The sequence below is a fragment of the Colias philodice genome, chromosome 27 (assembly GCF_061535455.1).
Source record: "Colias philodice isolate Cphi_HAF_F1 chromosome 27, ilColPhil1 Martin Lab GWU primary, whole genome shotgun sequence".
In the NCBI taxonomy this organism is placed as follows: Eukaryota; Metazoa; Arthropoda; class Insecta; order Lepidoptera; family Pieridae; genus Colias; species Colias philodice.
The window spans coordinates 4,621,638-4,649,419 of record NC_143112.1 but is presented as its reverse complement, the minus strand read 5'-3'; the positions used below and the strand labels follow the sequence as shown (position 1 = coordinate 4,649,419).

The following is a 27,782-nucleotide window of genomic DNA, read 5'->3' as shown; positions in this document are numbered from 1 at the left end:
TTTCAGTGAAGAGAGACAGTGATAGAAGCATTTTATGTAGATTGGAATTATTTATTTATGACTTCATATTTAGAATCTATTTTTTCTTTAACGTTAGAACTAGCTTACGTTTTTAAGTTTTCGTTTGCGCTTATAAGTTTAGTATAAATTTATGTTTTTAAGGATTTTTTTGTTGTTTTCATTTTTAATTCAAAAAACAAGTGAAGAGACTTATAACGATAAATCCAATATATCTAATAGCAATTGATGCCTCATAACATTTTCTTATACATAAACAAAGGAACGTTAGTAAAATAATAAAAATATAAAGTAGTGCCAGCCCTATTATAACTGTTTAACGTCAACCCTATTACGTATCTATAAACGTATACAGGTTAATAGGGTTCATTATGCAAAGCTTTTGTTGTTCAATTAAAAGTAACAATAATTGAGTTCAAACATCATAGGCTGATATTTAATAGGCCATCTTCACAATGGGCAACGATGGGCGAGTAGAGGCAATCACGATAGTGTAGAGGGCCTAAATGTCTATGATCAGCCATCATTATAAGTATTTAAGCTGCGCCCCGTGGTTTCACCCGCGTCACGCGTGGCTCCGCTCCTGTTGGTCTTAGCGTTATGATATGTAAGCCTATAGCCTTCCTCGATAAATGGGCTATCTAACACCGAAAGAATTTTTCAAATCGTACCAGTAGTTCCTGAGCTTAGCGCGTTCAAACAAACAAACTCTTTAGCTTTATAATATTCAGTATAGTTTGTCATAATGGTGGCAAACATCGACGATCATTTGTTGGGCCAACGCTCTCCATTGTTAAGAAAGCCCATTAGATTTGAACTACTTATACCTATTTATAGTATATTGCGTATCATATATTGATTTTGGGCCATAAATCTCTCTTGAATTACAACATCGAGTACTATGTAATTTATTGGTATAAAATGGTCTGATAAAAATGGAGAGGCAAGTCAATAAATTTGCTATACTATTTTTAGTACTTACTTTCTATACTTGCATTTACAAACTGTATAGGTACGTAGTGGATTTAAATCTCGTTTTTTTTATAAATAATTTAAGTTTAATCGTGTTTTAAATCGGCTTTTTAGTTCTGAATTTCTTATTTAAGTTTTCTACGTTACCGATATAATTGTAGATATACTTAGGTTATTTTAACTATATTTAATAAAAAGTAAAAATACAAATATCACAACTGTGGGTATTGTCACATCATGTCAATATTTTAACTTAAATAAATATCATATTCTCGTATAGGAGCTACCGACGTTGACAAGTGAGAATTTTAGTATAGTTGGTTCTTTGATATATTGTTCCTCTTGCTATTTCGGTTAGAGTCCGGGCTGTCTGGCTAGTCGCAGTGGTTGCGTTTAGTAGTGCGCATCTTATCTGTACAGGATAATTTCCTTAATTTTAAGTCATTTTTTAACGCGTAATTTTTAATATTTTGCCTTTAGATAGATCCATCAGACATAGTTTTTTTATTGCAAGACGTTTTTTTCGTTGTTAAATAGGTGCCAGACGCAATTTTTTATTTCGTTTTTATAAAAAATTCAAATTATTTTAGAATGTCTGTAAATTTCATATTATGTTCTTCAAACATAATATAATCTAAAATTAATTAGCCAGACGCTAATTCGATTGTTAAGTATTAAATAATGTGTATAAATAAAAAAAAGTAATGAAGCATGCAGCTCATCAGCTAGTGTATTTTAATTATGCGACAGGAAATAATTGCAAGAATACAATATTATTTACACTTGTTCTTATAAATAAAAGCTAAAATGAAAAAAAAAACATAAAAGTGAAAAATAAAATATTAAAGTTACCATACATTGAAAATAGAATGAAATCTATATCAATGAAGGTTAAACAATTACATTGTTAAATTTAAAAAGCCATCTTCATAATAATCATCATCTTCCCTCACACTGTCAGAATTATTTATGTTATCGTCTAAGGAATTGTTATTGTTTTCCAATATTCCATCATCTGTAAACAACTAGTAACAACGTGTAATTTAACTAAAGTAGTTAGCATGAATTTATATAGCTAGTATACTAGCGGTCCGCCCCGGCTTCGCCCGTGGTACCTACATGTTTAAATTATCCTATCTCTCAAGTTGGATCGAACTGCACATGGTGTGCGAATTTTATTATAATCGGTTAAGTGGTTTAGGAGTCCATTGAGGACAAACATTATGACACGAGATTTATGTATATACAGGGTGTCCCACTGTTGGTATACTAAGCTCAAAGGAGGTTATAGTTTTGCATACGCTGAGTACGTAAAAAATAATTTAAAAAATCCAGACGCATTTTTTTTTCAAATAGATGAATTCTTAAAACTCTATGTGTACACCCAAAACAAGCAACCTGCCCAACTTTGCCACCAGCACGTGAGCTATCGTTTAAGATTATGTTTTCATAGACAAAATGCTCATTAGAGAAGCAGTATATGCCGGCTGCGCGAAGCTAGAGAAGAAAACATGGATTTTCAGGAAAAATTTAGCAAAAAATTTTGGACCCAATTTTTTTTTTAAGTATTTTTTATGTGATCAGTGTATGCAAAACTACAAGTTTCTTCGCGCTTAGTATACCAATAGTGGGACACCCTGTATATTAAGATTAATGAATTAATATTGTTATCATCATCACTACATGGTATAAAACAAAGTCGCTTTCTCTGTCCCTATGTCCCTTTAAATCTTTGAAACTACGCAACGGATTTTGATGCGGTTTTTTTAATAGATAGAGTGATTCAAGAGGAAGGTTTATATGTATAATAACACCCATTAAATAGTGGAAAAGTACTGTTATTTTTGAGGTTTCTAATGTGTTGTCGTAAATAATTACATTTTTTCCACATACAGTGCAAACGCAGGCTGAACCCTACGAGTTTTATCAAAATAATGTACTAACTATAATAGCACACATTGAAAAGGTCTACAGAAAAGTCCGTGATGGTATATGTCTATCTCTTATGGATAACCCACAATAACTTTTTTTTGTCATTTACTTTTTACGACAAATAATAATGGCTAATTTTCGAAGCGATTTTAACCAATAGGTACAGCATTAATCTTTAACCAATTAAAGACCTTGAATACATTGTTCATTTAATATAGATCTATATGGCCCTTTACACCGTATGATATAAGTGAATATTTTCGAAGATGTTACAGATTTAAAAATTGCGGGACGTAGCGTTTGCGGCGGTACCGGCCGGCCGCCCGGCTATATATTTTATACCCGTGCGAAGCCGGAGCGGGCCGCTATGTTTTTATATTCAACGTTCACAGTTTTTCTGTAGTGTATTTAGTATAGTTTAGTATCAGCATTGCACCCGTGCGAAGCCAGGGCCAGGCGGGTCGCTAGTTAGTTATAAAAAAAATTGTTTTGTATAGAAGATTGTTGATGTACCCTAATAGTTTATTTTTTAGCCTAAGGAATAAAATGTACCAATGGAAGGTACTTGTTCCCACAACACAGGGAATCCTAGAGTAGGAACAATTCAATTTCTATATTTTCGAAAAAAAAAGTTATTTTTTATTGTTATTTAATTTTCGCGGCCGACCCTTTCTATCTCTCTTGCACTTTAAACTGTCTCTCCATATACACAATCACCAAATTGTTATGCTTACCTACTTTCACTACGTTTTTATTTGTACATATTTAATACTTAACAATCGAATTAGCGTCTGGCTAATTAATTTTAGATTATATTATGTTTGAAGAACATAATATGAAATTTACAGACATTCTAAAATAATTTGAATTTTTTATAAAAACGAAATAAAAAATTGCGTCTGGCACCTATTTAACAACGAAAAAAACGTCTTGCAATAAAAAAATTATGTCTGATGGATCTATCTAAAGGCAAAATATTAAAAATTACGCGTTAAAAAATGACTTAAAATTAAGGAAATTATCCTGTGCAGATAAGATGCGCACTAAAAAACGCAACCACTGCGACCAGCCAGACAGCCCGGACTCTAACCGAAATAGCAAGAGGAACAGTATATCAAAAAACCAACTATACTAAAATGACTTTTTTTTTTACGTTAATAGCTCCCGTACCATTCGGCAAAACCGAATGTCAGGTATTTGGGTCAAATTCCAATTGAAACATTTGATTGGATAGAGATCATACCAGAGCCAGAAAACATATAAATACTTGTAAAAGCCTATTTTTCCATTGTTGCCATACATTAATTCTTCTGTATCCTAACTAATATTATAAATGCGAAAGTTTGTGAATATGGATGTATGTAGGTATGTTACTCTTTCACGAAGAAAACTGGACGGATTTGGATTGAACTTTACATTAAGGTATATACATCAGAATAACATAATATGATCTATACAATGACTCTATTATACTAGTAGTAGACGCGGCATACGCCAACATCATTGCACTAAAAAACAGCGTTATTAATACATACCTACTTACTAACGCATTATCACCAATACAGTTGTTCTCTCTTTCACTCTCACGCACGAGACATAATACATGTCTCACTCATGTACTTCGTAATAACAACTGCCGATTAAAATATAAAAAGAACGTCCAGCCACGACGCTGAATGGTGCGTGACTAAGTGAAACTCGGGCACTTAGCTGAGTTTTTTCTTGCCAAAATAGAGAGCGGGTAACGTATCTTGCTTTTTTATATATGATAGGATCTATAGAAGAACTTCATTTTTCTTGATTCTCGACCGTGGATGAAGCCACGCGCTTGTATTAAAGCTTATACTAGTATCAAATTGTATAGGTATATGACGTACAAGATATGAGTCAATTATTGGCTGAATAACATAATTTTAATAAATAATTTTAATTTTCAGTTTTCACCTAAGTCCTGCGATCAACCCGACCCTGTAAGAGGTAATGAAATTTAACTATTTTGATGTAAAATATAATTATGTTGTAATTAATTTTGTTTATTAAACGCGAATATTGTTAACACGCAAATTGTTCTCGTAATTTCTATTTTAGTACAGAGTTTGTTGTTTGTTAAACGCTCCGTTTCTGAACGAAAAGAGAATTTAATGAAGGAATTTGTTTGAGATTTTTTAAATATTTGAAACTCCAGTTTTACTTTATCCTAGGACTAGGATTATTATCGCTAAATAAATACTAATAATACGCTAAGGAAATACTATTTTACCGATCAGCAAACAATCTTTGAAATATTCACATTAGGGAAAGGCATGTCACAATTCTACTTTTTGTAAAAACAATCGGGTCATAAATTTTCGGTCTAATTAACTTATTAATTTTGTTTTTTTTTTAAATCAAACTAATAATACAATCAAGATATAGATTTTGTTTATTCATCAGGAAACTCAAAGGAAATGAATATTTTCCTGTATCACACCGAAATTAGTCTAAGAAGTCTTTTACTAATATTTTTTAATTTAAAAGCCAAGCAAGTCTTTTTACTTTTTATTAAAAAGTGTGATGAAAGAGGCTAATGCTTCAAAGGAAGCGCTGTCAAAAGTTGTCAATTCGACTGCTTTTTTAAATATTTTATGTATGTTTGCTGTACACTGATTACACCAAGGTGAACGAGAAAATATTCATGTTTTTTTTTTGGTGGGTACACAGTTCTTTAAGCGGGTATTTCTTTCATTTCTACAAAGTAGTTATTAAATGAACACCTGGATTACGATTTGTCTCAGATTTTAAGTCAAAAGTTTTCAAGATAATAAACAAATTATTATTAAATTATCGATATATGAAGCTTCCTCAATTTTTTCAAAAAACGTCACGTTTATAAAAACCTTTGTTTTTGCATAAAGCTTTCCTTATATTAGTGCAATGACATTATAGTTTGATATTTGGTACCCATCATCATCATCATTATCATCACCAGCCCATATACGTTCCCACTGCAGCGACACGGGCATCCTATGATGGTACAGGCCATAATCCAACACACTGACCAAATGCGGATGTCACATAATATGTCGTCCAAGATGTCGTCGCACTAAGCGACCCTATCTAATACTAATTTGTACACGTTCAATATATTATATAAATAGCATACATATTAAACATATGATGTTTGATAATAACTCGCTCTGTATCTCGTCCAATATATTATAAACAATTATATACAATAACGTCATACACATATTATATATTTCTAGTCTATTATAATATGAACATCAAAAGAATCACCCAATTTAGAAGTGTCTTTGTAAAGCATTTTAATTAAGTATCCTCTTTATCAATAGTACTTTTATGATTTGAGATTTTTAATATAAATATGTATTCTTAAAAGGACCGTGGGTTGTAATTTTGTGAGATTTTTAGATTATAAATTAATATGATTAGCTCCGGCTACAAAAAATATGACTAATTGTGCCCCGCGGTTTTATACGCGATCTAAAATGGACTGTTTTCTTGCAATTCAGTGGTTTAACTACAAAAGTATAACAGACAGACAAGATGACAAAACTTTCACATCTATACTATAATATTATAAAGCTGAAGAGTTTCTTTGTTTGTTTGAACGCACTAATCTCAGGAACTACTGGTCCGAGTTGAAAAATTATTTCGGTGTTCGGTGCCCATTTATCGAGGAAAGCTATAGGCTATTATATATTATCATCACGCTACGACCAACAGAAGTGGAGCAATGCGGGTAAAACTGCGGGGCACAGCTAGTTTATAATGTGAAGGGACAGGATACCCATCACAAAAATCGGTCGTATAATTTTTGAATTTAATAATTAGGATCAAAGCTTATTTCTGATTTGATCAGTGTACATAGAACATATTATTTATTAAAAATGCGAAAAGTAACTCAATATTTTTTCGTAATTAATAATTGCTTTTAGAAAGCTTCATCTTTGTTCAAAAGATTTCCTATATTAGAGAAACATTTAATCATCACCTTGAACTTATTTTCTAAAAGATAATAATGAGCCTTGGATTTTCTCTCCGCTGTTTTTATTAAGTTATTTCTAATTTCGTTATTTTCTTACAAAATAGGTTATTTTTGTTATCAAAATACTAACTCTGAAATTAGAATAGACATTAATGTACCGAGAAACTTAATAATTGTATAAAATACTTCACATTCTGCTGATATTATTTTTAAGAATTTTAATTTAAGTTTATGGATAGTACGGATAGTTAAGACCTTATAAAAAGAGCGTGTGTGCGGAGCACACGTGTCAGAAGTGAAACTTCTATGGCAAGATTCAAATAGCAAAATGATCGCCATACTCCATGACGTGACGGTATTAACATGACGTGACTGTGAAATTTTACTCGTAAGAAGTTTCACTTCAAAAAAAATTGTAAATCGTTTCCAATATCATCCTCTAACATTCAGAATATAAATAACTAGCTGTGCCGCGCGGTTTCACCCGCATTACTCCGCTCCTGTTGGTCTTAGCATGATGATAATATATAGCTTAAAGGCTATATTACTCGTGGATAATGTAGCTTTCGAATGGTAAAAGAAATTTTGAAATCGGTCCAGTAGTTTTTGAGCCTATTCAATACAAACATACACAAAAATTACAAAGGTTTCCTCTTTATAATATTTTTACTAGTATCTATAGACTAGCAACAACGTTAAAATATTTCATCAGTGTGTAGTTCAAAGCTTGTTCTGGCTTGTATCATAGCCTGTGTTGACTGCTTTACGTTCTGTAACAATAAGACAGTTTTATTGTGTTATTTTTAACGCGGTTACGTGAATTCAATGTTGTGTAGGAAAAGTTTGGTAATCGTTTAATGTGAAAGATGTCTTATAATCTATTAGCTGATTGTACTCTTTGCCTGGATTGAATCGGGATAAAAAATTGCATAGGTTACTTGGTAAATGTTATTTTTTTAAGCGGTCGTATTGTTACCGATTTCAATCGTTTACAGTCACAGAAAAAGCGGGAATCTATACTACCTAATTTTATAAAGCTGAAGAGTTTGTTTATTTGAACGGGCTAATCTCAAGACCTACTGGTCCAATTTGAAAATTTCTTTCAGAGTTGGATAGCCCAAATATAGTTAGAATATTTCTATTTTATGTCTAGGTTTGGGATTTTGAAATATTTATACAACAACAGGTAAACTAAATATGTACCACATTGGGAAGGTTCATACGAAAATAAATGTAAAACTCATACGTAGACTATTATATTGTAAAAAAATTATTTTCAGAACTGTAAAGTAAGTTTTTTGATTGGTATTTGTATTTTAATGTAGACTTAGGAGCCTCGGAAATAAAAACTTACGGGCAGACTGAAAATCAGCGCTGTTCACGTGTTAAAGCCCGACAGCATGGCTGAGTCTGACCCGATTGCCATGTAAATTCTCTATTTTTTTGTAATGTAAGTAGTTGTTAAGTGTGTGTAACTTGTGGCAATAAATATTTTTTCTTTCTTTCTTTCTTTCTTTATCATAATGAAGTGAAGTAAATATCTTGTTTTGAAATGTTTCGCCTAACATTATTAATGAAAGTGTTTATAAATACTGCCGATGTTTATAATTTCTCTTGGAACACATAAACATTGTATTTTTAAGCTATTCCATAGCTTCTATCGCGGGCCTTGAGCGCGGGGACCGAATCCAGAAATTGCGTAACGAAAAACCTCACGCTCCCCACTCCGACGGGCACGGAGGTGTGGTTTGAAGGCATAGCATGCAATAGCTTTACCGCGGCAGTCCCCGAGTGACACACGTCTTTTTATTATTCTAGAAACTACCAGAGTGATGAAAAATATCACCAAAATAATTAGATAGGTAAACGTTTTGGAACGAATATTTATTTTTTGTTGAACTTTGCCTTCTTGTGTCAATAATATCCTTAAATATTAATTAATGAAGAATCCTCAATAATATTTTGATGGTATTCTCAAAACTGTATCTAGATTCTAAATATATTTTATTTATAGAGTGAAACCTCATAAATAATTCCTTTGATACAATTTTAATGAAAATTGAGAATTACTTCAATTATTTATCGAGTAAAATTAATTACGTTACTAGGTAAGCTTTGAAATATTGGAGATCGGTAGTCCGCTTACCTGGCGCTTACTGAGCGAAAATATTGTGGAACTAGCTGTGAACCGCGGTTTTACCCGCATGGCTCCGCTCCTGTTGGTCTTAGCGTAATGATATATAGCCTATAGTCTTCCTCGATAAGTGGGCTATCTAACACCAAAATAATTTTTCAAATAGGACCAGTAGTTCCTGAGATTAGCGCGTTCAAACAAACAAACAAACTCTTCAGCTTTATAATATTAGTATAGATGTGTACACCTATGTGCGCTTTCCACATCTTGAAATTAAGTTTTATCTTCCTATTAAACTTTATATTGCTTAAAACTGTGTAGGAGCATCCATTTTGGTGCAGTTGTTGACGGCGTCTTAATGGAATGGCAAACATCAGAAAACTTTCATTGTCGAGTGCACTCTGTAATGGATTTCATTCTTTCAAACACTTTTAAGAGTTAAAAGAGAAGTCCCGTTTGAAAGTCAATTGAAAAGGCATGATTATTCTGTCCTCCTTCTTTGTAGAAGTAAATACCAATTTAGAATGAAATACCTCATTAAGAGATGTTATTAAATTACTATAATGCAAGAAATAAGGGCAATGTCATTGTTTTATAAATTACTTTGCCTAATACGTAATTTATATACTTAAATCTTATAAATTTATAACTACTATTACTTAAATCTTCCTCTTGAATCACTCAATCTATTAAAAAACCGCATCAAAATTCGTTCCGTAGGGACAGAGAAAGCGACTTTGTTTTATACTATGTAGTGATTAAATTCATGTAAGTACTTAGTTATTAATTTATGTGCTCAAAAAGTAGGAGGCTATGTAAAATAGGTATATGTATTCTTAGAAATTTATCAGATAATGTGTTTACTCGTTTTCTCTGTAGAAAAAAAGTTTCATAACAGAATTTCTATGAAAAATTACGCATCTGGTTTAATGGATTTGCTACTGATTATGATTGTTAACTAAAAGGCGCTTATCTCGTATAGATAACGCGTTATTTGGTATGACGTGGGTACAGTCGAGGGAAAATGCACTTTAAAAGTAATAATAAAACTTTTTTTGGTTGTTTGAGTTATACCTACTGTAATTAGTTTAATTATTATATCTAAACGCATGATTTTAGAAAAGCAACAGTTACATTAATGTAAAACATAATAAGAAGTTCTCTAGCTAACCGTATAGAGACATACAATTTTGCCAATCTTTATACCTATGCGATAGAAACTAAAAAAAGACTCGTGGCACTCGGGGACTGCCGCGGTAAAGCTATTGCATGCTATGCCTTCAAGCCACACCTCCGCCCCCGTCGGAGTGGGGAGCGTGAGGTTTTTTCGTTACGGAATTTCTCGATTCGGTCCCTCTGCTCAAGGCCCGCGATAGAAGGTATGCTCTTGCATAAAAAGCTGTAGCTGTGCTTAAAAAGATGTAGATAGGTTAATAGCGGTCCAGAGGAACGTCGAAATATGGCTAATTAGCAACAATTTACATCAGCCATCTAACGATTTACATTTTTATTTATGAATCCATTGATTTCAGCGTGTATCGATTCAAAGATCAATGATTTGACCACAAATTAAAAACGTCAAAAAAGCGCGGGAATTACACCAACAGCTGTCATTGCAAACGCAAAAGTAATTATGTCATACATAAATGATAATTGATCCTTTGGAAACAGAATCAAAGAGAAACATTGATTTACCTCAGACCTTTGAGATCACATCTTAATACAGACGGACAGAGTTTTAATATTAATAAGGTATTATTGAGAACTGATATTAGATTTTCATCACGTTGGGAAAAGAAAATGGCGGTTCGTATGTTTCGATGATAATGGACTTTTATTATGGAAGGAGAATTACGATTTGCGCATTATTTTTGTTATCAACTTTTATTTAACCTATAACAAATTTCTTACTATTTAATCCGTGTAATCCGTGCTAATTTCATCTAGTACTAGCTTTCCGCCCGCGGCTTCGCCCGCGTTTTGAAAGAAAAACCCGCATAGTTCCCGTTCCCGTGGGATTTCCAGGATAAAACCTATCCTATGTGTTAATCCAAGTTACCCTCTATGTGTGTGCTAAATTTCATGAAAATAGATTCCGAAGTTTTTGAGTGAAGGAGTAACAAACAAACAAAAAAAAGCGAATGAGTTAGTGTTAATGAGTAAAAATATTCATACATACGGGTGAAATGTGGCTTTTTATCCAATTATGTGGGTTGTTTTGCATTTTCATCATTCCTTCTAACTTAATATAAACAATAGAGCCACGTGTTAAAACAATGTCGGGTTTTTCAATTTACATGTTACTAAAAAAGCTGATAAACGGTTGAACTTGGGTATGAAATTTTGGAATTAAATCTTTTAACCGGTTTAAAACATAATTTTAATATAATGTTGTTGTTATTTTGTAAATCGATTAAGAATTCGAAACTTATGTTTTTAATAGAAAAGCTAGTTTCAGGGAGTCATTTTGGAATATTATTATGTTTTTGGCATTGAGATAATATTACTACGTATGGAGGAGACACCACGAACAAAATCTGTGCGCCATTTTTTTGCTCTAACTAAGTTTTAAAAATTATTATTTAGTTAGGTACTTAACGATGAAAGTTATTCCTTTGCACTTTTCCGTATTATTTGTATTATTTGTGCAATATCGTAACACACACGAAGGCATGTTTGATGCGTTTCACTTTAAAACCATTAAAAAATACCGCTCAACATACGTCACATGACGTATGTTGAGTGGAACATAAATGATGTAGGCGGTGTCGTCTCCTATTAATATTATCTCAATGGTTTTTGGTCTGTATTTTTTTTGTAGAAAAAAAAATATGCCTTTGACCAAGCTTACGCCAAAAAGTATTTATATAATGTTATTTCAAATAATAACATGATTGTAAATATGTTTCAATTTCCAAAATACCACTTAACATGTACCGATTTTATTTTAAATATTGAAATACACTGTAATTGGATAAAACTACATTTTCTACACGTCTTTGCGAAAATGTGGCGCCCAATTGGCATTTGACGTTTATATTGGCGGGAAATGCATGTAAGAAAATGGCGCGAACTTTTGTAGTTTTTCTTTGACGATTTATTGAGTTGCAAATGTACATACGTATTGCAAGAGGCGAAATGGAATTGGAAATTTCTAGTTCTTTGCAACCAGTTTTCTATCGGATTGTAAAGTGATAAAAAATAACCTATGCTTTTAAGGTTAACACATTTTTTGGTAGTTTAAACCGTATTAAGAATTCAATAAGATTTAAATAATTAATTTTTTACGTTCAATATGTTCTACTAGATTATCTTATTAAGGTTATAAAATTTGTTTTACAAAATACATAATATATTGTATTGTTTATTGTGAAACATTGAGTACCTACATAATTTTTTAATCAAAATGTTTCGTCACCAGAAACCATATTTGAATAAACCAGCAAACTTATCATGCATAGCGAAAACAAAATGCAGAAAACTTTTAAACACTTATGCGACAAAGGTTCATAACCTTGTAACGTCAAATTATGCAGATGCTTTTAGCCCGCCAAATAACTATATGAATTTTTAACTCGAATGTACATAAATGGAAAACATGTTGACTCCACACGTCAGTACCATAGTATAAAGAGACAAGTAGGCCGACTCCCGGCGTTTAGCAGCGCACGGTACCTTAACTCGCGAGGCGCAAGGTTGCCACTTGTCACATTGATATTTCAAATAATTGTTCAAACAAACACCAACCGCTCACAGCAATAGCGCGCCCATCGCGTCACGAGTACGGTCCATGAGAAGGAACAGAGCGGCGTTGTGTGCGTGCGTCAAGCTTGCGTACATACATGAACGGGGGGGTTGCCAAGCGCTCCGCGTACATACAAACGGCGCCATGTACCTGTGTTCGAAGATAACTTACGTTTCTCTTTATACTATGTCGGTACTTAAGCGACGTATAAAAATGCTCAAACGTTTTCAATTAACATGTTAATAATGTGCGCGACTGTACCGGCTTATCTTGATTATGAAATAGCCGACTTTTAGTTAAACGCCGAAATGAACGAAATAACCTTGAAACACCTGATGTATTTTCATTTTAACCGAAATGGCTTCTTTTAATAAGCTGCGAGGTAATTTTACCTTTTTCACTCGGCTGTACTTGGATGATGTGTGTGTGATGTAAATTTTGTATTTTTAACTCCTGTGAAATAACGAAGTTTTATAATTTTACTAGCTGCACCCCGCGGTTTCACCCGCGTGGCTCCGCTCCTGTTGGTCTTATAGCGCGATGATAATATCATCGCGCTTTAGGCTATATAATATGTATATATAGCCTACTGCCTATAGCCAATAGCAGCCTCGATAAATGGGCTATTTTTTTCAAATCGGAACAGTAGTTCAAACACACTCTTCAGCTTTATAATATTATTATAGAAAGTATAGATAGATGAGCATAATATTACATAATTATAAAAAAAACATTGTATCAGAAATTTAGAACGGAACGTGTTATCGTGAACGTGAACGTGAACGTGGATCAATCAATCAATCAATAATCGATCAATCGATCAATCAATAATTGATCGATCGATCAATCAATCAATCAATAATCAATCAATCGATCGATCAATAATCGATCAATCAATAATCGATCAATCGATCAATCAATTATCGATCAATCAATAATCGATCGATCGATCAATCAATCAATCAATAATTGATCAATTGATATATCGATCGATCAATCAAATCACTCAATCAATAATTTATCAATCGATCGATCGATCAATCGATATATCGATCGATCAATCAATCAATCGATCATTCAATCAATCAATCGATCAATCAATCGATCAATAATTCGATCAATCAATCAATCAATCAATAATCGATCAATCAATAATCGTTCAATCAATAATCGATCAATCAATAATCGATCAATCAATAATCGATCAATCAATAATCGATCAATCGATCAATCAATAATCGATCAATCAATAATCGATCAATCAATAATCGATCAATCAATAATCGATCAATCAATAATCGATCAATCAATAATCGATCAATCGATCAATCAATAATCGATCAATCAATAATCGATCAATCAATAATCGATCAATCGATCAATCAATTATCGATCGATCAATCAATAATCGATCAATCAATAATCGATCGATCAATTGATTGATTGATCGATCGATTATTGATTGATCGATTGATCGATTATTGATTGATCGATTGATCGATTATTGATTGATCGATTATTGATTGATCGATAATTGATTGATCGATTATTGATTGATCGATTATTGATTGATCGATTGATCGATTATTGATTGATCGATTTATCGATTATTGATTGATCGATTTATCGATTATTGATTGATCGATTATTGATTGATCGATTATTGATTGATCGATTATTGATTGATCGATTATTGATTGATCGATTATTGATTGATCGATTATTGATTGATCGATTATTGATTGATTGATTATTGATTGATCGATTATTGATTGATCGATTATTGATTGATCGATTGATCGATTATTGATTGATCGATTATTGATTGATCGATTATTGATTGATCGATTATTGATTGAACGATTATTGATTGATCGATTATTGATTGATCGATTGATCGATTATTGATTGATCGATTATTGATCGATTGATCAATCAATCAATCAATAATCGATCAATCGATCAATCAATTATCGATCAATCAATAATCGATCAATCAACAATCGATCAATCAATAATCGATCAATCGATCAATCAATAATCGATCAATCAATAATCGATCAATCGATCAATCAATTATCGATCAATCAATAATCGTTCAATCAATAATTGATCAATCAATAATCGATCAATCAATAATCGATCAATCAACAATCGATCAATCGATCAATCAATAATCGATCAATCAATAATCGATCAATCAATAATCGATCAATCAATAATCGATCAATCAATAATCGATCAATCAATAATCGATCAATCGATCAATCAATTATCGATCAATCAATTATCGATCAATCAATAATCGATCAATCAATAATCGATCAATCGATCAATCAATTATCGATCAATCAATTATCGATCAATCAATAATCGATCAATCAATAATCGATCAATCGATCAATGAATAATCGATCAATCAATAATCGATCAATCGATCAATCAATAATCGATCAATCGATCAATCAATAATCGATCAATCAATAATCGATCAATCAATAATCGATCAATCAATAATCGATCAATCAATAATCGATCAATCAATAATCGATCAATCGATCAATCAATTATCGATCAATCAATTATCGATCAATCAATTATCGATCAATCAATTATCGATCAATCAATTATCGATCAATCAATTATCGATCAATCAATAATCGATCAATCAATAATCGATCAATCGATCAATGAATAATCGATCAATCAATAATCGATCAATCGATCAATCAATAATCGATCAATCAATAATCGATCAATCGATCAATCAATTATCGATCAATCAATAATCGATCGATCAATTGATTGATTGATCGATCGATCGATTATTGATTGATCGATTGATCGATTTTTGATTGATCGATTGTTGATTGATCGATTATTGATTGATCGATTATTGATTGATCGATTGATCGATTATTGATTGATCGATTATTGATTGATCGATTATTGATTGATCGATTATTGATTGAACGATTATTGATTGATCGATTATTGATTGATCGATTGATCGATTATTGATTGATCGATTATTGATTGATCGATTATTGATTGATCGATTGATCGATTATTGATTGATCGATTATTCATTGATCGATTGATCGATTATTGATTGATCGATTATTGATTGATCGATAATTGATTGATCGATAATTGATTGATCGATTGATCGATTATTGATTGATCGATTATTGATTGATCGATTATTGATTGATCGATTATTGATTGATCGATTGATCGATTGTTGATTGATCGATTATTGATTGATCGATTATTGATTGATCGATTATTGATTGAACGATTATTGATTGATCGATAATTGATTGATCGATTGATCGATTATTGATTGATCGATTATTGATTGATCGATTATTGATTGATCGATTATTGATTGATCGATTGATCGATTATTGATTGATCGATTGATCGATAATTGATTGATCGATAATTGATTGATCGATTGATCGATTATTGATTGATTGATTATTGATTGATCGATTTTTGATTGATCGATTATTGATCGATCGATTATTGATCGATCGATTGATAGATCGATCGATCGATTGATAAATTATTGATTGATCGATTATTGATTGATTTGATTGATCGATTGATAGATCGATTGATCGATTGATCGATTGATCGATTGATTGATCGATCGATCGATTGATCGATCGATATTTAGTGTACAGAGGCTGGGGTCTTCAAATTAAATACCGGATATGCTGAACTACTTTATTAAATTTATAAATTTATACTTTATTACACTTAGGTAGGCGAGTGGCAGGCGACTGGCTCTCGCAGGAGTGTCGCCATTCGCCGCGCCACAAACCGCTGAATTTACGATATTCGATTACTGCGAATAATAACACACACTACATACACCCCCTTCTAAAAAAAAAACGGGTTGCACTCCGGGAGTGCCGGCAGAAGTGAAAACTTGGTTATTAACGTTCAGCATGTTTGATATTTTGGAATGGTATCCTTACGCATGGAATATAAGGGCTAAAAAAAAATCCGTCTTACGCTTTTTCGATCAGGCCACGTGTCCTGACGCGAGTTTAAGATTTTATACCCAACGCCGCTAAAGAAGTTTTCACCTCAAAAAGTTATTGTGGGTTATCCATAAGAGATAGACATATACCATCGCGGACTTTTCTGTAGAACTTTTCAATGTGTAAGTATAATACTTAGTACAATATTTTGATAAAACTCGTAACAAATACCCGCGGCCCCATCATTAAAGCGGCTCGACGGAACACAGTGGGGTTTTAGTCGGTAGGAATCCGACATAACCCACGGCTCCTTCCCCGGGGGCCGTGAGTATCTTTGGAAGATTTCCCCACTATAAAAAAAAAGGGTTCAGCATGCGTTTGCAATGTAAGCGGAAAAAATGTAATATTTACGACATCACATTAGAAACCTCAAAAATAACAGTACTTCTCCACTATTTAATGGATGTTATTATACATATAAACCTTCCTCTTGAATCACTCTATCTATTAATAAAAACCGCATCAAAATCCGTTGCGTCGTTTCAAAGATTTAAGCGTACAAAGGGACATAGGGACAGAGAAAGCGACTTTGTTTTATACTATGTAGTGATGTGTCTCGCTGTGTCTTTTTGTTTGTATGTAGCGTCGTACTTTGACCAAATCGATCAATTTTGATGTAGAATGTAAGCTGTCGTATTTGAAATGGTTATTTACATGTATTTAATAAAAATAAGAATGGGGATTACCTTATAAGGTACTAGTCCTATGATCGCAACTAAATTGTTAGTAAAAAATCAAAACATTTGTGTTCGTTTTAATATCATTTTCTTTTACAAAATTATTTAAAACTATTAAATTATTAAATTATTTAACTACTAAATTATTTAAATTACAAGCCTTCGTATTATAATACCTATTGTTTGTGTTAAAAATATAGGTATACAAATAGAAAAACCAATTCATTCTTCTTTTCATAAAATACAATAGAATATTAATATAAAATATATCACCATTTAATTAATAGTCAGGAACACGAAGTTAACTATTCTTTTGTAAGCGAATCCTATCTCAATCGATTGAATGACTTCAGCAATTTCAATGCGATCTTGGTATCCACAAGGATATAGAGAACACTAGATGTGAATAATAAAATGAAATTAATTTGTTGATAATATTATGTCTTTGTATTGAATAAGTATGTTCTATGGTTAATGCGTTTAAACTGCTCCAAATGCTAGCATTGCTTTGCAAATAAATTTAGGTAAGATTCAATAAGTAACATGACAACATGAACTTGAAAGCAAGTGAAAATGTTATATATGCAATATGCATTCATGCAAATTATTTAATATATGTATTATTCATTCATCTATAGTAGTGCAGAGGAGTGCAGCAGTGGTATTTGAGCCATGAACATTGAACACATCCTGCACCCAAATACTGTGAAATTCGTGTCTACAATAAATATGGGAAAAGTGGCGAGATCTGGGAGAGGCCTACGTTCAGCAGTGGACGGGAATAGGCTGATGTGATGATGTGATGAATAAATACGAAACCGAACTTTTGTCAACTGCTGTAATTTAACTGGTCTTAAAGGGATATAATATAAAAGGTAATCAGAAAATTAAGCGCCAAGCGCTAACATTAAGATATTCACAAAGGGCTAGTCACATCTAGTGTTCTCTATATCCATGACTATCTCAGACGTGCCCTAGAGAAGCTTTGATTTTATCATGCCTTTGTATTCCATTGGTATTTTACTTCGTTTGGAAATCTAGTTGGAGTTAAAAATATTGAATACGGGACATTGAAAATCGTAGATTTAATATAATTGGCGTTTAGATGCACATGTAGAGTCAGCAATGAAATTTTATTTTGGTCAAAAATTGTTTTGTTCAAAATTAGCTAGAAGCTAGCTCAAGAAGCTAGGCGTTGCCCGACATGGCAAAAAGACGCGGGTTCGAATCCTTCCTCGTGAATGTTTTTTTCTACTCTTTAAAAATTTACAAGATTGGTATAGATATACTATAACAATTGGAATTGAATAGGTTAATAATTAAATTATATGCTAATTAAATTTGATTTATAAATGTATTTTTTTGAAATAGAAAAGGAATAAGTATCAAGGTATAACATTCGATAAATATAACACACATACAATAATGAACATACCCTTGTATTCCTGTACATTACCTAAGTTTTTTATGAGTTGGATCGTATAAAACATAATGAACCAGTGATCGATATTCCTTCGATAAACTTTCTAACGACTCACCTGCGTTCCACTGCACGTACCTATATATATTCAAGAAAACTACACATAATGTACTGCGAAAATAATATGAACAAATGAAGTTATACATCCATACTATTATTTAATTATAAATGCGAAAGTAACTCTGTCTGTCTGTCTGTTACTCAATCACGCCTAAACTACAGAACCAATTTTCATGAAATTTGGTATTTTGATATTTTGATACCCGAGAAAGGACATAGGCTACTTTTTATCCTGGAAATATGATGTAATCCCGGAAATCCCACGGGAACGGGAACCATGCGGATTTTTCTTTGACTGCGCGGGCGAAGCCGCGAGCGAAAACCTAGTATTTGATATTTGGTTTTATGAGCTTTTTTTCAAGAATAGAAAAAAATCATTCGCATGGCGGGCGGGATCGAATCCGCGTCTTTTTGCCAAACCGGTGCAACGCTCAACCTAAATCCTAATATACATATTCTACATTGAAAATATACATACATACCAATACTGCGTGTTTCTACACTTAATTTAATAAAAATGTCATTTTTTTGCTTGTTTTATACGATATTACGTAAAATCAAATACGATTTATTTAAAAATTATTTACAGGGGGCATTTATTTCATCACGACAAGTGGCTAGTAATATATAAATTACTTGCCCCATAACTTTTAATAAACATAATATATTGGAGTTAAAAGTCTCTTCAATATAACTTTATACAAGTTACATGTAATATGCAAAGCGAAGCTCTGAAGAAATATTTAATATCTACGTTTCATTTTGCAATATAATATTTATATTTATGCTGTAATATATCTCTGGAAAATGCAGTACATATTATATTCATCCGTTCAAGTATAATAACTGGCGTCCTTTTGATGTAGAACTTTATACTCTTTAGAGGACTAATGAGGTCCGAAATGAAACTTATGTAACTGTATAGAGCTTGTCACAAATACAATATATTCAAAATAAACTATAATATATTATTTTAATTTATCGTTGGATTTTAGTAATTTTGTAAACTATCGCTTTTGCACTATCCGGATTCACCCGGGTTGATACAACTCTATAAAACATTTCGATTCAGCAATAATACAATTAGAATTGGAAAATATTTTAAAAGCTAAATAGGTTTCATTTCTTCAAAAATGGTGTTTTATTTATCTGTTAGTTAAAAAGTTATTTGTTAAAATATAATTCAAAAATTTTAAAATAGACCATTTGGCCTTTATTACAGATTATTTTTGAAGTTTTAATTTCTAAGCACCCAAGTGTAAATTTACAATTGAAAATTTGTTTGAATATATTTTTTTTCTGTCCCTACGTCTTCTATAACAGGTCTGGGGCTGTGTGATAATCACATAATTTATTCAAAAGGGTACTGATAATATTCGTTGTAAACGCGAATGTTGAAAACTGCTGAAAAATAATGTTTTAAATTTTAATTACGCATAACCTCAGAAGATTATGATAGAAGATACTAGAATCTATTTATTTATAATGTATATTATTATCAAATACCTATACATAGAGATACAGCGAACAATAAACAGACAGACAATGAAGTCTCAGTAATATGGTATTTTACCCTTTGGGTACGGAACCCTAAAAAGACTGGCTCGCTCCTGAATAAGTCATTACTTGTTCGTCACTCAATAACTCGATAACTTAGTTATGTGAACTTAATTCCAACTTTATGTCATTATTACTTAATGCTTGACAGTAAGTTATTTAATATTGACAGACTTATTGTGCACAAAGATCCATACTAAATAATATATATCTTCTATCTCTATCTATCCTTAGGAATCGACAGAGATGGATATATATTCTTTAGTATCAATGCTTTAGTTCTTGGACAATGGACAATACCCTTACTATGAGTTCGATATTCGATATCGAGTTCAATCGAATCTAGCTCTCATTCTATTCGATAGTAAACTAGAATCGAATTTATTTCTGGAGAGCGTCCATCAAATACTCATGGTACCGATTATCCATACATGACACGCTAGGGGTAAGATTTCGATAGTAAAATTTTTAAGCAATAGAAAAAAAATAAAACCGGCCAAGTGCGAGTCGGGCTCGCGCACAAAGGGTTCCGTAGCAGCAAATATAATAAATTACAGTTAAATCAACCTATCTCAAAAACTATAAGAGATACTTTGATCAAACCAAAAATCGTTGAAAGAGTTAATTAGCATGCATCACCTCTATTTTTTTTAGAATTTTATACCCCGTAGTTATAAAAATAGAGGGGGGGGGACATACTTTTTACGACTTTGAGAGCTGATATCTCAAAAACCGTTCACTTTAAGAAAAATGTTTTTTAGAAAACTTTATATCATTTTAAAAGACCTTTCCATTGATACCCCACACGGGTATGTACATCGAAAAAAAAAATTTCATCCCTCAGTTACATGTATGGGGGGCCCCACCCCCAATTCTTTTTTTTACTATTTAGTGTCATATTTTTGTAGCGGTTCATACAACACATATTCCCATCAAATTTCATCACTGTAGTACTTATAGTTTCCGAGTAAATCGGCTGTGACAGACGGACAGACGGACAGACGGACAGACGGACATGACGAAACTATAAGGGTTCCGTTTTTGCCATTTTGGCTACGGAACCCTAAAAACGATTACGAGTCGGTATTCCCGCGTCTTCCCGTGATACCACCAGAGCAGAATTTATTCTACCCTTCGGTTTTATGTGTCTAAGGGTTACCTATTTTTTCAATACATATAATCATTTGTAAAGCATTTAAATGCTATAGAAATCAATATTAAAGATGTGTTGTGTTGTTTCTTTGACAGAAACTACTACAGAAAGTTTTTAGAAAGGAAAAACCGGTGTCTAATGTGTATTTAATTCGAAAAATAGATTGATCAACTATATATTTGTTGAAGTGAAACTTCTTTATCGGGGTTGGAAAAAAATTTAGTGTAACATTTTTTCGTTACGCGTGACATTTTTCCGTTACGCGCCATCTTTTTCTTATCCCTACCACGCGTGATTCGACGTATTTCTGTTAAGTTGCATATAGTAAATTATTTTTTGAAAAATTAGGTCATAAAGAAGTTTCACTTCTTACGTGTGTACACTAGTACACGCACACATTTTTTGAAGTGAAACTTCTTTATCGGGGTTGGACAAAAATTTAGTGTAACATTTTTGCGTTACGCCGTACGCGTGACAATTTTGCGTTACGCCGTACGCGTGATATTTTTGCGTTACGCCATACTCGTGACATTTTTAAGGTCATAAAGAAGTTTCACTTCTTACGTGTGTACACTAGTACACGCACACATTTTTTTGTTTCTATAATCAATAATACCTAGATGTGTATTATCTATAATTTTGCACATTGAACCTCACGATAAGTAAAGCCTTATATTTATGGTAAACTAATTATGTAGAAAAATATATAGGTTAGAAAAGTTTTACGACTATTAAATAGGGTTTCGAAGGTACATTTTTAACTGGTAGCTATCTAGCTCGGTTTATTGAAGTAGTTCTAAAGAGGTTATTGTTAGGGCTGTCAACAACCGGATAATATAATACTTATAGAAATTTCTTACTAGTTTTTTTTATTTTTTTTTTTAATTTAATGCATCTCCAAGTTTTTATCCTCTCTTGCAGTTTGTAATTTTTTTTATACAAATTGTTGCTCTTACCTGGTTTAATTGTGTTTATCGTGTACAATAGAGCATTTTTAATTTTAAAAATTATAAAAATATAGTCCATGTCACGCAGAAATTATGTAGTACTGATGAAAAGATTTAAACAATTATAATTCATAATTCTTTATTCACGTTAAACATGGTATTTTTAGATGTTACATTTTTACTTACCTATAGTAGATACAACATGTTTAGCCGTCATTAAAAAACAGCATGCAAATTTTATAATTGTACCTATATAAAACAATGGGTCCAATTAAATTATCAAATGTTAATTACAAAATTATTATCATATAAATCTGGGGGCACGGCAGTGCCCCCGCCAAGTCGAGCAAAAAAAAGCGGCACGGCCGTACCATCCTTTTCTCGAAGCAATTCGGGCCTTTTTCGACCCCCTATAATTCGGTTGTGGATAAAGCAAGAAACCTGAATCTTCAGTAACTAATCCGGCATTGTATAAACACGGAATATTTAAAATTTCAGTCAATTTGAACCAGTAGTTTAAGAATGACAACTTGTTAAAGTTTCTAAATTTTGTCACTCACTGACTCACCGATCATCAAAAGTCCAAGGCACTTCTAGCAGACTTAGAAGCTTCATATTTGGAATACATATAGAGTTTAGTGTCTTAATCATGGGAAAACTTAAATATTTTGTAATTTCGGTCCAGTTTTCCAAATACACCAACTGCATCAATAACTTTGTAATCCCATATAAATATATGGGATTACAAAGTTATTTATGCAGTTGGTGGTTGGTGGTGGTTATAAATTTAATAGGTGTAGATAGGTACCTACCATATGAGGCAAGGGAGGGGGTATAGGGTGGGTAAGGGTGTGTTTAGCCCATGAAACTGAACAACATTATTACTTGTAAAATGGTCGATGACTGCAGGTCTAGAAAATAACATAATTATAAAAATAGGCGCAAAAGTCATGTTAAGGCGAAACATTGACGTGAGTCTCGGTTTAGTTAATGGATCTATCGGTATAGTGCGAAAAGTAAAGGTTGATCCTGAAAATTCAAAAATAATTAAGAGAATATATATCACATTTAATAATGAACCTAATGCATACGAGCTTGGTCCGGTCAAAACTAAATTTGAAATTATTAATAGAGCTTATGTTCATCGCGAACAATTTCCCATATGTATAGCTTATGATATAACTATACATAAAAGTCAGGGCCTAAGCCTAAGTAATGCGCTGATGGATATAGGTTCTGCAGTGTTCACATCCGGTCAAGCTTACGTGGCACTTTCGAGAGTTACAAGTCTGGGCGGTTTACATCTCATTAATGTCGACTTTGGAAGTATTAAAGCGCAGGAATCATCAATTTGTGAATACAACAGATTAAGAAGTATTTACCGTCCAGACTTGTCAAAAATTGAGACATCAAAGCCTCCGAGAAAAGCCCATAGAGACAGGGAGTGGGCTTTGAGAAAAACTGTGGCTGAAGCTCAAGAAGTAGTACCGGAAAAGAAAAAGAGGAAGACTACATATAAAAATAAGAAAATATCATAAGACCTTTAACAAAATTCGTTAGAAGTAGATGGTATCAAAAAGAAAGGCTCTACAAAAAGAAGTGAGATCCCATCAAAAACATCCTGTAAAAAACCCAAGTCTCGCAGCTCAGTCTTTCTACCGTCAAAAGTTGTGAGATCCATGTAATACCAAGTCGGTTAATCTATTTAGTGTCTACTTGAAGGACCTTCTGTCTTAAGTTATTACATAAGTTATTATCATGCCAATATTAAAAATATTTAACGTTTTAAACAAATAGATCGACTTGGACATCGCATGAAAACAAAATGAATATTACAATATTATATTAGATTCTTTAGTCTCTCGCGCCTCACGCGATTGAAACTCTCGTTCCTGTTGGTCGCTGGCCCGTCGTGCTGTGTAGTGTGATACATACTAATAATCAAATCAAGCGATGTCCAAGTCGATCTATTTGTTTAAAACGTTAAATATTTTTAATATTGGCATGATAATAACTTATGTAATAACTTAAGACAGAAGGTCCTTCAAGTAGACACTAAATAGATTAACCGACTTGGTATTACATGGATCTCACAACTTTTGACGGTAGAAAGACTGAGCTGCGAGACTTGGGTTTTTTACAGGATGTTTTTGATGGGATTAGCTTGTCAATTATAATTTTATTTCTCGTCATCAAAAAATTCTTTAATACTGTAGAAGGACCGATTAGTTAGCCATTCTCTTAATGCTTTTTTACATAATTTGCCATTATTATTTTTATAATATAAAAAACAACATAAACATTACAATCCAAATATATTTACGCTAGGTACTGGTTTGTTCTTTATAAACATCGGTCAGATGTTATCATTTCGTTAAATGGAACCTTTTAATCTGTCATAGCTTTGATGTGAAGTCTTTTATATTTTAACCTAAATATATTTTTGTCATGTTTTGGGATTTTGTTTATTCAATGTGTATTGTATACATTTATATTCGGGTCAATAAACTCTCGTGAAAGAGAATGAAGAAAGTACTTTCTTCTTCAAGCATCTTCAAGCGTAGAGTGAACAGGTACCTTCTAGGGAAGCGCGTTCCATCTTAGACCACATCTCAGCTTAACATCAGGCGAGATTGTGGTCAAGCGCTTCCCTATTACCAATAAAAAAAAAATAAATAAAAAAAAAACTTTCTATCACAATACAAGTAAATAATTCGTTACGAAATTGTATAAAAAATCTTACCTACTATTATTAATAGTGTTTTCAAATACCTAATTTAATACTATATTCGCTTCTAAGTACACCTAAAATGAACAACAGTGTGAATGTACAAAACATTGTAGTAGATATTACCATATATTACTTTGGACTATAAAAATTTCAAAAGGAAAGTTGCTCTTCAAACATTTTAAAATAGAACATTGCCAGCCCTACCCAGTAATATTCCAACGTTAATATTAGTTTTAAATCGATATCGTCGCAGTTCAAGTGATTATAAAACGTAGTCACCGTAAAACGTTCAATACACGGAGCGAGGAATTTTAATTTTCTCGCGGAAATGCCGTGGAAATTCCGTGGAAATTTCCGCCGGAATATTTGGGGATTGAGCTCAGATGCAATCTGGTTTGGAACTTGCAATTTAGATTCGAGTCTGTGGACGTATAGATCGTTTGTCTCACTATATTTGCAGTTTGTGGAAAGCCTTTTGCAATATATCTTTTTTCCGTGCTTTTATTTTACCTGATTTTTTAAATTGAGCCCAGTGCATGTGCATGCTTGAAACCCTATTACAATTGATCTTTCAAACTACTGTTTAAGCTTCATAGTATTGCTATAAATTCGTTTCTAATGTAGTATTTTAAAATGTATAAATCCATACTAATATTATAAATGCGAAAGTAACTCTGTCTGTCTGTCTGTTACTCAATCACGCCTAAACTACTGAACCAATTTACATGAAATTTGGTATGGAGATATTTTGATACCCGAGAAAGGACATAGGCTACTTTTTATTGCGAAATATGTACCACGGGCGCAGCCGGGGCGGACCGCTAGTTCATTATAAAAAAGAAATAATAATCTGAGTTGTGCTTAGAAGTTAGAACTTTAAAAGCCGTTTACAATTTTATTTATCTTTTACTCTACGATCAGACATTAAGATATTTCTTTAATTTGTTTAAATCTTTATATTAAGTAAGTATTTATGAAATAATACCATGCATTTCATGTTGTCATGAAAACTACATTTCATGAATTGTAACATTTATTCGTTCATATTACATGCATTGTTATAACTAGACATCGGATTATATGCATTTGCATATTTGCATATGCAAATGCATAAAACTCTCCAATTACGGCGTTAGTGCATATTTTAGCCTTTTTCCCCAATCGTGCATACTTCGTTAAGTAGCGGGAGTTTTGATTGGTCGACTAACCTTTATTAGCCAATCAGAACGCTCAGCGAGTAAAAAAACCCTATTTTGGCATGGTAAAATGGCAAAAAATTACAAAATGGGCTCCATTTTAAGTAAATTATGAGCCATTCAAAATAGGGCTAGATTACCCTTTTGGGGCTAAAAACTTAAAACACGGGTTGAATTCCAAAAAAGGGCTAGATTTAGCCCGGAAAAGTCTAAAGTGGCAACACTGGGCTCGCGGGTGATAAACGTCACAAATTTGCGCTCGAAAATTTGGTAAAAATGCTTAATTGTATATTGGCACAAAAACTATACTTAATTTCAAGAAAATTTCACTGTTTTTGTACAATCTTTGATTTAAATATATAAAAATAATAAAGGTTTTTTGATTTTGTATTGTGAATATTTTAGGCATATCAGTCGTTTTTAGTGCATATTTCGGCCTTTTTTAGTGCATATTTGCATGCATATTTTGGCATTTTGTTAGTGCATATAATCCGATGTCTAGTTATAACATAAAATTGAATATAAAGATAAAATGTATGAATCGTGATCCAGTTACTGCCTACGCGAACAGAAGATTAATTAAATGCCATTTGCACACAAATAAACTAACAAAAATTATAAAATTAACTACATTTCCGCCCGTGGCTTCGCCCGCGTTTTCACTGAAAAACCCGCATAATTCCCGTTCCTGTACGATTTCTGGTATAAAGCCTTTGTCTTATTCTGGGTCTTCAGCTACCTACATACCAAATTTCATCGTCATCGGTTCAGTAGTTTTAACGTGAAAGAATAACAAACATCCATCCATCCTCACAAACTTTCGCATTTGTAATATTCGTAAGATTTACGAACCATTACGACCAGTAATGTAACCACCAGAGGTCTACAAATACCGAAAATGGTAGCATAACTCACAATAACCACTAATTATTGAGCCTCTGGGTTCGTGGTTTGTACACGCTTCGAATATATTGTTTCGTTTGGAATATATTACCATGAGTCAGCAAAAGCTCATATTATACTGATCCCTGAGTGGACATAACCGTTTTTTGGGTTCCGTACCGAAAAGGTAAAAACCGGGACCCTATTACTTACTTCGTTGTCTGTCTGTCTGTCTCCAGGCTGTATCTCATAAAC

At 32.5% G+C, this 27,782-nt stretch overlaps 1 protein-coding gene across 5 annotated transcripts in view; it reads left to right on the top strand.

Annotated features, from left to right (window-relative positions):
• The window catches only part of SPR (G protein-coupled sex peptide receptor), a 238,108-nt gene that overhangs the window by 30,693 nt on the left and 179,633 nt on the right, over positions 1–27,782 (top strand). For 4 of the 5 annotated variants that reach the window (XM_089711916.1, XM_089711917.1, XM_089711914.1 and 1 more), the window contains exon 2: positions 4,860–4,899. The exons of the other annotated variant lie outside the window; for it this stretch is intronic. The gene's annotated coding sequence lies outside the window, so the exon portion shown is untranslated. The remainder of the gene's footprint in view (positions 1–4,859; positions 4,900–27,782) is intronic. 5 annotated transcript variants of the gene reach the window in all.